At 48.9% G+C, this 7,584-nt stretch overlaps 1 protein-coding gene across 1 annotated transcript in view; it reads left to right on the top strand.

Moving 5' to 3' along the window:
- The first annotated feature begins 7,289 nt into the window (after positions 1-7,289).
- Positions 7,290-7,584, top strand: part of GOLGA3 (golgin A3) — a 44,859-nt gene continuing 44,564 nt past the window's right edge. Inside the window, 1 exon segment of the mRNA XM_082355371.1 lies at positions 7,290-7,419. The gene's annotated coding sequence lies outside the window, so the exon portion shown is untranslated.

Here is a 7,584-nt window from a genome sequence, read left to right as displayed (position 1 = left end):
GTGAACTGGTGGCCTCCCCACCAGTTCAAACAGAAGCCTGTCCCTGACCCCAAAGCTGATGAGCAGCCAGACCCAAGCCTCTCACCACCTTCTGGCCGCCAGCACCCCGTAAGCAGGTGGGGCTGGGGGAAGGCAGGCTCCAGTGTCACCACCAAAAAAGCAGACTGGCTGCTGGGCCAGGCAGCCCGCCAGAGCTCAGCCCATCCCAGGCCTGACGCTGACGGGAACCGTGCTGCTGGGTCTCGGTTACTCCCCCTGGAAGTGCCGGCCTGCAGTGGCATTTCGTAGCTCCCTGCAGAATTAAGTCCGAGGCCCTCAGCCCACAGGGCTGCCACCCAATCTGGCCTCCGTGGCTCTGTCTCCTCATTCCCACCCCTTTCCGGCCCCTCTGAGATGGAAGCCACGAAGTACGCACCGTGAGGGGTGTTGAGGACCCCCCAGTCGAGCCATCCAGCACTCCCTTGGGCGTGCCACGTGCCGGTTCATTTCTCTGTTGTGAGTGGACGTCCTTTCCATCCTGTCCCTCGGGACGCTGGCAAAGCAAATGCAGCAGAGATGAGCTCTGCGCGTTCCTTCCCACTCTCAGCCTCCGCCCTGGGCCCCAGTGGAGCTGGGAAGCTGGAGGGAGGCCCAGCCCTGCGGATCTGCCAGCTGAAAGTCCTGACCTGCAGAAGGACCTCGTGGCCAGCTCCCAGGGGACAACTGTCACCATCTCAGGAATGACTCCTGCCGGTAACTGAAACAGCCCTTCAGAAAATTGTGTAAACTTGGAATTCTCAAGTCATGATTAAACAAAGGTAATAAGCACCCAGGACTCAGCCCTTCTTGATAAACGTGTGCATCTGGCCGTTGCCTCTGCTCCCGAGGGCGTCTACAACTGTACCTGTAGGTTCTCTGCGGTGCTGCCTTTGATCCGGTCTGTGGACCTCACTGTTGGTAGCTTGAAACTGGCCCCACTAGGAGTATTTACACCATGGAGATGGGTAAATGCTGCAAATCAGGGTCATTTTGTTGTTTTTTTCTGGAGAGAAGGTTGTTAAACACCAGCACGCCACTGCCCCCAACCAGTATGATCGCGAGAAATAATAAATAGTTGCTTGAAGCCACTGCGGTTTGGGTTGGCTTGTTAGGAATGAATGGTGCTACCACGGCCCACAAAGGCCCAGCACTGGGTGGCCCCCGCCCCTCCCTCAGCAAACCTCCCCAGGGCCTTCTGCAGCGAGACCCAAACCTGGGCCCTCGCCCGGGCTGCCTGGCGATGTCTCCTCCCCACTCAGGGCTTGGCCCAGGCCCGCTCCCTGGAGGGGCCTCCCAACCAGCCGTTCTCGCATCAGCCTGTCTGGCTTTCTTCCTGGTGCCGACCGTTGGAAAGGAAACGTTTCCTTACTGTTTATCTCCCCTTCACAATTCAGAGCAGGACGCTTCCCGGCTTGCTCGCTGGTGTAAACTTGGCTGAAGCGTCTGCTGACCGCTGGCAGTCGGGTGCTCGCACAGACCCTGCTTTGCACCCCTCTCCTGGGGCTCTTCCCCTCCTCTCTGTTGAGCCTAGTGTGTTCTCTCATTTTGTTTTCTGTGTGTTTCCTTCTGGAGACGGTGAGCCTGACCTGTATCCTCATCTCTGGTTCTCCCCCGCCCACACGGAGCAGCCTGGCAGGACGAGTGTGGGAAGCCGTGTTGAGTGCTGACCCAACCGTCCGTGCTGCTGTGAGTGGCGCTGCTCTCAGTAGCAGCTCTGTGTGCTGGTCCCCGGGGCCTGAATAACACGCACCACAGATGGGGAGTCCTAAACAGCAGACATTTCCGGTCTCACAGTTCTGGAGATAGATGTCGCAGGGCTGGTTCCCCCTGAGGCCTCTCTCCTGGGTGTGTAGACGGCCATCTTCTCCCCGTGTCCCCACGTGGTCGTCCCTGTGTGTGTGTGCCCTGATCTCCTCCTCTTATAAGGACACCAGTCACATTAGGTTGGGGCCCACGCACATGGCCTCATTTTACCTCAGTCACCCATTTAGAGGCCCTATTTCTGCACACAGTCACATTCTGAGGTCCTGAGGGTTAGGGCTTCAATACGTGAATTTAGGGTGGCAGAGGCAGACACAGTTCAGCCCATAACACTTTGTCATCAGACATGAAACACCACAGGGTTTTATAAAATCAGGTGGGTTTCCTTTAGGCAAACCCCACACCCTATATACTATTAACACCCCGTGGCAGGCTGAATAATGCCCTCTGCCCCTGTCTCCAAAGACGTCCATGTCCTGACCCCGGAACCTGTGAATGTCACCTTATCTAGCAGAAGGGACTTTGCAGGTTAAGGACCTTAAGGTGAGACAACTCTGGATTGTTCTGTGGGCGCTCAGTGCAATTGCAAGGGAGGCAGGAAGGGCATGTGGAAAAAGATGTGACAGAACCAGAGGCTGGAGTGATGGTTTGAAGGCAGAGGGAGAGCCGCAAGCCAAGACAGGCCATGGGAGCTGGAAGAGGCCAAGGAAACTGCTCCTCCCAGAGCGGGGAGAAGGAGGAACACCATGGACGTCTGACCTCCAGCAGCACGAGAGGGTGAATCCGTGTGGTTTGGTGTGGCTTGTTATAGTGGCCACAGGAAGCTAAGACACACCCGTGCCGTCTTCTCCTTTGGTTTTCAGTCTTTAGGAAGGGTCCAGTGTTTTCTGAGGCTTTGCAGGAGTGGGTGGAGAATTCTTTCTCACCTGAGCCCCCAGGGACGCCTCAGCTAGTCGATCCGTCGCGGGACGGGGCTGAGCCTCTGCCCCGGCCAGCAGGGCCGCAGTCTCAAGGTGCCCGCAACCCATGTCCACACGGCACCTGAGCCACCTCTTCACACACCACGCAGATGACGTCACCCCTGCTTGAAACGCGCCAGTGGCTTCCCACCACTCTGACGGACCCTGTGCGGCTTGCTTCCATCCCGCCTCATCTCAGACCCCTCCTGCTCTGGATGTGCGATTCCTTCCCTTGTAAAGCTCCTCCCGACCTGCACGCGCCGGCCTCCTCGTCACACAAAGTCAGCTCGAATATGAGTTCCTCAAAGAAAACATTGAAGTTTGGGATTAACATATACACACCAGTATATATAAAATAGGTAAACAACAAGGACCTACTGTACAGCACAGGGAACTGTATTCAGCATCTTGTAATAACCTATAAGGGAAAAGAATCTGAAAAAGAGTAGCTATATATATATATACACGTATATATATATATATATATATATATATATGTATGTATGTATAACTGAATCACTTTGCAGTACACCAGCAACTAACACAACATTGCAAATTAACTACACTTCAATTTTTTAAAAATTAAAAATAAAGTTAAAAAACAAAAAAACCCAAACCCGTGGCTCTCCTTGCTGTCCCACAATTACCTGCATGACGCCTTTTCTTACTTTCTTCATGTGTTTTGAGCAACTCAGCTGAGGGGTCCTCTCTAAACTTCCTGTCTTGTATTTCTGTGCTTGTTGCTTGGCTCTGGGGTAAAATGTAAGCTCCTTGACAGCAGGGATTGTGTACGGTGTCTAGAATGGTATGTGGCATACAGTAGACCACAATGAATACTTAATGAATGAATGAAGAATAACCCAATGTAGGGGCTTCCCTGGTGGCACAGTGGTTAAAAATCTGCCTGCCAATGCAGGGGACACAGGTTCGAGCCCTGGTCTGGGAAGATCCCACACGCCGCGGAGCAACTAAGCCCGTGCGCCACAACTACTAAGCCTGCGCTCTAGAGCCCACGAGCCACAACTACTGAGCCTGCATGCCACAACTACTGAAGCCCACGCACCTAGAGCCCGTGCTCTGCAACAAGAGAAGCCACCGCAATGAGAAGCCAGCACACCGCAATGAAGAGTAGGCCCCGCTCGCCGCAACTAGAGAAAGCCCGTGTGCAGCAATGAAGACCCAACACAGCCAAAAATAAATAATAAATAAATAAGTTTATTAAAAAAAAAAAAAAAAAAGAATGACCCAATGTAAATGGCAGTCCCTCCCACCCTAACACCCTGCCAGCTTTGTGAGTTATCACTCTGAAGGTCTGGTCTTCCCCGCAAAAAGGAAGCTGGACCGGAGCAGGGATCTTGTGTCTCCTGTGTCCCTCATCTAACACCCCCACCAAGAACACTGAGCAGCACATTTGAGGCACTGGAATGTGTCCATCCACAGATTAATGGATCATAAAATGGGGTATATCCAGACAGTGGAATATTACACAGCCCTCAAAGGAACAAAGTTCTGATACATGATAAAATATGGATGAATCTCAAAACATGCTAATTAAAAGAGAAGGCAGTCACAAAAGGCTGCATAGTGTGTGATTCTTTTTATATGGTATGTCCAGGATAGGCCAATCCATAGAAACAGAAAGTAGATTAGTGGTTGTCAGGGGCTGGGAGAAGGGTAATGGGCAGTGACTGCATGTACATGGGCAAGAAGGATCCTTCAGGGCTTATCAGAATGTCCTGAAACACTCTGTACTAAATCCAGTTTTACTTACTAAATGTAGTGAATCCAGTTTTATTTACTAAAATTTAGTAAGTGTAACTGAATTTACTTTAAAAATCATTGAATAGTACACATAAAATGAGTTAATTATATTGTATGTAAATAATAACTTAATAAAACTTTAAAAATTTACTGAGATTAGTTTTTTTTCTGCATGGATATGCCATCAATTTAATATATAATTAGGCTCCTTTGTTTCTGTTTGTATTTAAATTTAGTGTTTGTCACACTTCACTTGCTAATTTAATTATTTCCTCAGTGTGCCCCACTGGTTGCATCCCATACGGCTGTGGTACAACATCAAAACCAGGAAACTGACACTGGTCCAGAGCATGTGCTCAGCTCTCTGTCATTTTATCCCATGTGCAGATTCATGGATCCACCACTGCAATTAAGGTGCAGAACTGCTTCATCACCACAAGGACCTCCTTCGTCCTGCCCGTTTTAGTCCCACTCACCCACACTATTCCTTGGCAACCACTAATCTGTTTTCCATCTCTATGACTTTGTTATTTCGTGAATGTTATATATGTGAAATCCTATCATACAGTATAGTCCTTTGGAGGTTGGTTTCCTCCCTCAGCATAATGCTGATGAGATTCATCCAAGTTGTTGCAAGTATCACTAGTTCCTTTTTAATGCTGAGTAGAACTCATGGTGTGGATGTACCATGGTTTGTTTAACCATTTATCCATTGTAGGATTGGTTGAACATTGGTTGTTTGCAGTTTCGAGCTATTGTAAATAAAGCTACTACGAACAATAGTGTACAGGCTTTTGTGTGGACCTAAGTTTCATTTCTCTGAGATAAATACCCAAGAGTGCAGTTGCTGGGTCATATAATTAAGTATATGTTTAATTTTTAGAGAAATTGCCAAGCTGTATTCCAGAGTGGCTGTACCACTGTACATTCCCATCAGCAACATAGATAAGAGATCTAGTTTCTCCAAATCATTGCCAGCATTTGGTATTGCTGCTATTTTATTTTGGCTGCTCTGATAGGTGTGAAGTAATATATCAAGGTGATCTTAATTTGCATTTCTGTAACAGCTAGTGATGTTGAACATCTTTCACAAGCAAGCTTATTTGCCATCCATATATCCTTTTTGGTGAAACATCTCTTCATATATTTGCTTATATTCTAACCGTATTTTTTTTAATTTTACGTTTTGAGAGTTCTTAAAATATTTTAGGTACCAGTCCTTCATGTAGTTTGTAAATATTTTCTTGCAGTCTGTGGCTTGTCTTTTCATCCTCTTAATAGAGTCTTTCTCAAAATGAAAATGTTTAACTTTGATTAAGGCCAATTTATTGATCTCTTTCTTTTGTGGATTGTGCTTTTGATGTCATGTCTAAGAACTCTTCACCAAGCCCTCAGTCCTGAAAATTTTCTCCTATTTTTTTTTGTAAAAGTTTTATAGTTTCACACATTTTTACACTTAAGTCCATGATCATTTTGAGTTAAATTTTGCATTTGCAGATGACATGATAAGCTATGCAGAAAATTCCAAGGAATTTACAACCAAAAATCTCCTAGAACTAATAAATGAGTTCAGCAAGGTCTCAGGATACAAGATCAACACACAGAATTCGATCACATTTCCATATACTGACAATGAACATGTGGAAACCAAAATTTAAAACACAATATCATTTACAGTCACTCCAAAGAAAATGAAATACTTAGGTATAAACTTTAACAGAACATGTACAGAATCTGTAAGCTGAAAATTACAAAATGCTGATGAAAGAAATCAAAGATCTAAATAAATGGAGAGACATATCATGTTCACGGATTGAAAGACTCAACATAGTAAAGATGCCAATTTTCCCCAAATTGATTTATAGTTTTAATGCAATTCCTATCAAAATCCCACAACGGATATTTGTGGACACAGATAAGTTTATTCTAAAATTTATCCGGAAGGACATGGACCCCAGAATAGTTAGAACAGTCATGAAAAAGAGTAAAGTGGGAGGAATCATCTAACCCGGTTTATGGCTTGCTGTAAAGCTACCGCGGTGAAGACTGCTGTTGGCAGAGGGATAGGCATGGTGCTCAACGGAACGGTGCAGAGAACCCAGAAACAGCCAACAAGCAGCCAACTGACTTGACAAATGTACAAAAGCAAGTTAATGGAGGAAGAATAGACTTTTCAATAAACAGTGCTGGAACAATTTGATACCAGTAGACAAAAAAGAAAGAAAAATACCTTCACCTAAACCTCATGCCCTATGCCAACAACTTTCTTTCTAAAGATTGAAAAAAAAAATACATATATACACACACATATATAAATAAACATTGCTACGGCTCCAAGGCAGGAGTCACTTTTGCATTTGTACCTGAAAGACAAGTAAGGACTAGCGCGGTAGAAGGTTAGGTGCTCAGGGGCCAAGGCCAGCGTCCAGCGCCACCACCTCCGAGCCACACGGACCCAGCCCCGGCTCCCAGGAGCTTACTAGCCACGCCCCCAACACGGTAGGGGCGGGGCCAGGACGCCCATACACTGACAGCTGGGGCGGGGCGGGGGCGGGGACCGGAGCTTAGGCACGCCACTTCCGCCGGAAGCTCAATTGCCCGGCTTCCTGTTAGAGTGGTCCGGTAAGTCCGGGAGCTGCGTTTCTGACAAGGGGAAGAGCCCCAAACTCACTTTTTCAAATCCGCCTCGGGCCAGTTGTGAGTGGGCTCGATCTCGACACTGCAGCTGGGGCAGTCCCGGCCCGAGGGCGGCTGCTGGCTAGCAGAAGAGGACCTTCTCTCTTCCGGAACGGAGACTGCGCGCACTGGCTGTTTCCAGGGGGCCGGACTCCGTCGCCTCGCCGAGCTCCGCCCCGCGCGGGGCCACGTCTCCGCCTGAGCGGCAGGGCGGGGCGTTCGCCGCGGCTTCCTCAGCGCCGGGGTGAGGGTCGCGGGGTGGCGCCTGAGCAGGGGCTCCGGCCGGGGAGGGCGCGGGGAGCTAGGGAACCGCGGCGCGGTCGGGGTGGGGGCCGGGCGAAGGGCGGCGGGGCCGGGGCGGACGCGGAGGGCCGGCCGCGGCTCCGCCTAGAGCGACAACGCCCCGCGC

This window comes from Balaenoptera borealis (genome assembly GCF_965194805.1).
Source record: "Balaenoptera borealis genome assembly, chromosome: 14".
In the NCBI taxonomy this organism is placed as follows: domain Eukaryota; kingdom Metazoa; phylum Chordata; class Mammalia; order Artiodactyla; family Balaenopteridae; genus Balaenoptera; species Balaenoptera borealis.
Note: the sequence above shows the minus strand (reverse complement) of the source record. Positions and strands in the feature narration are given on the sequence as shown.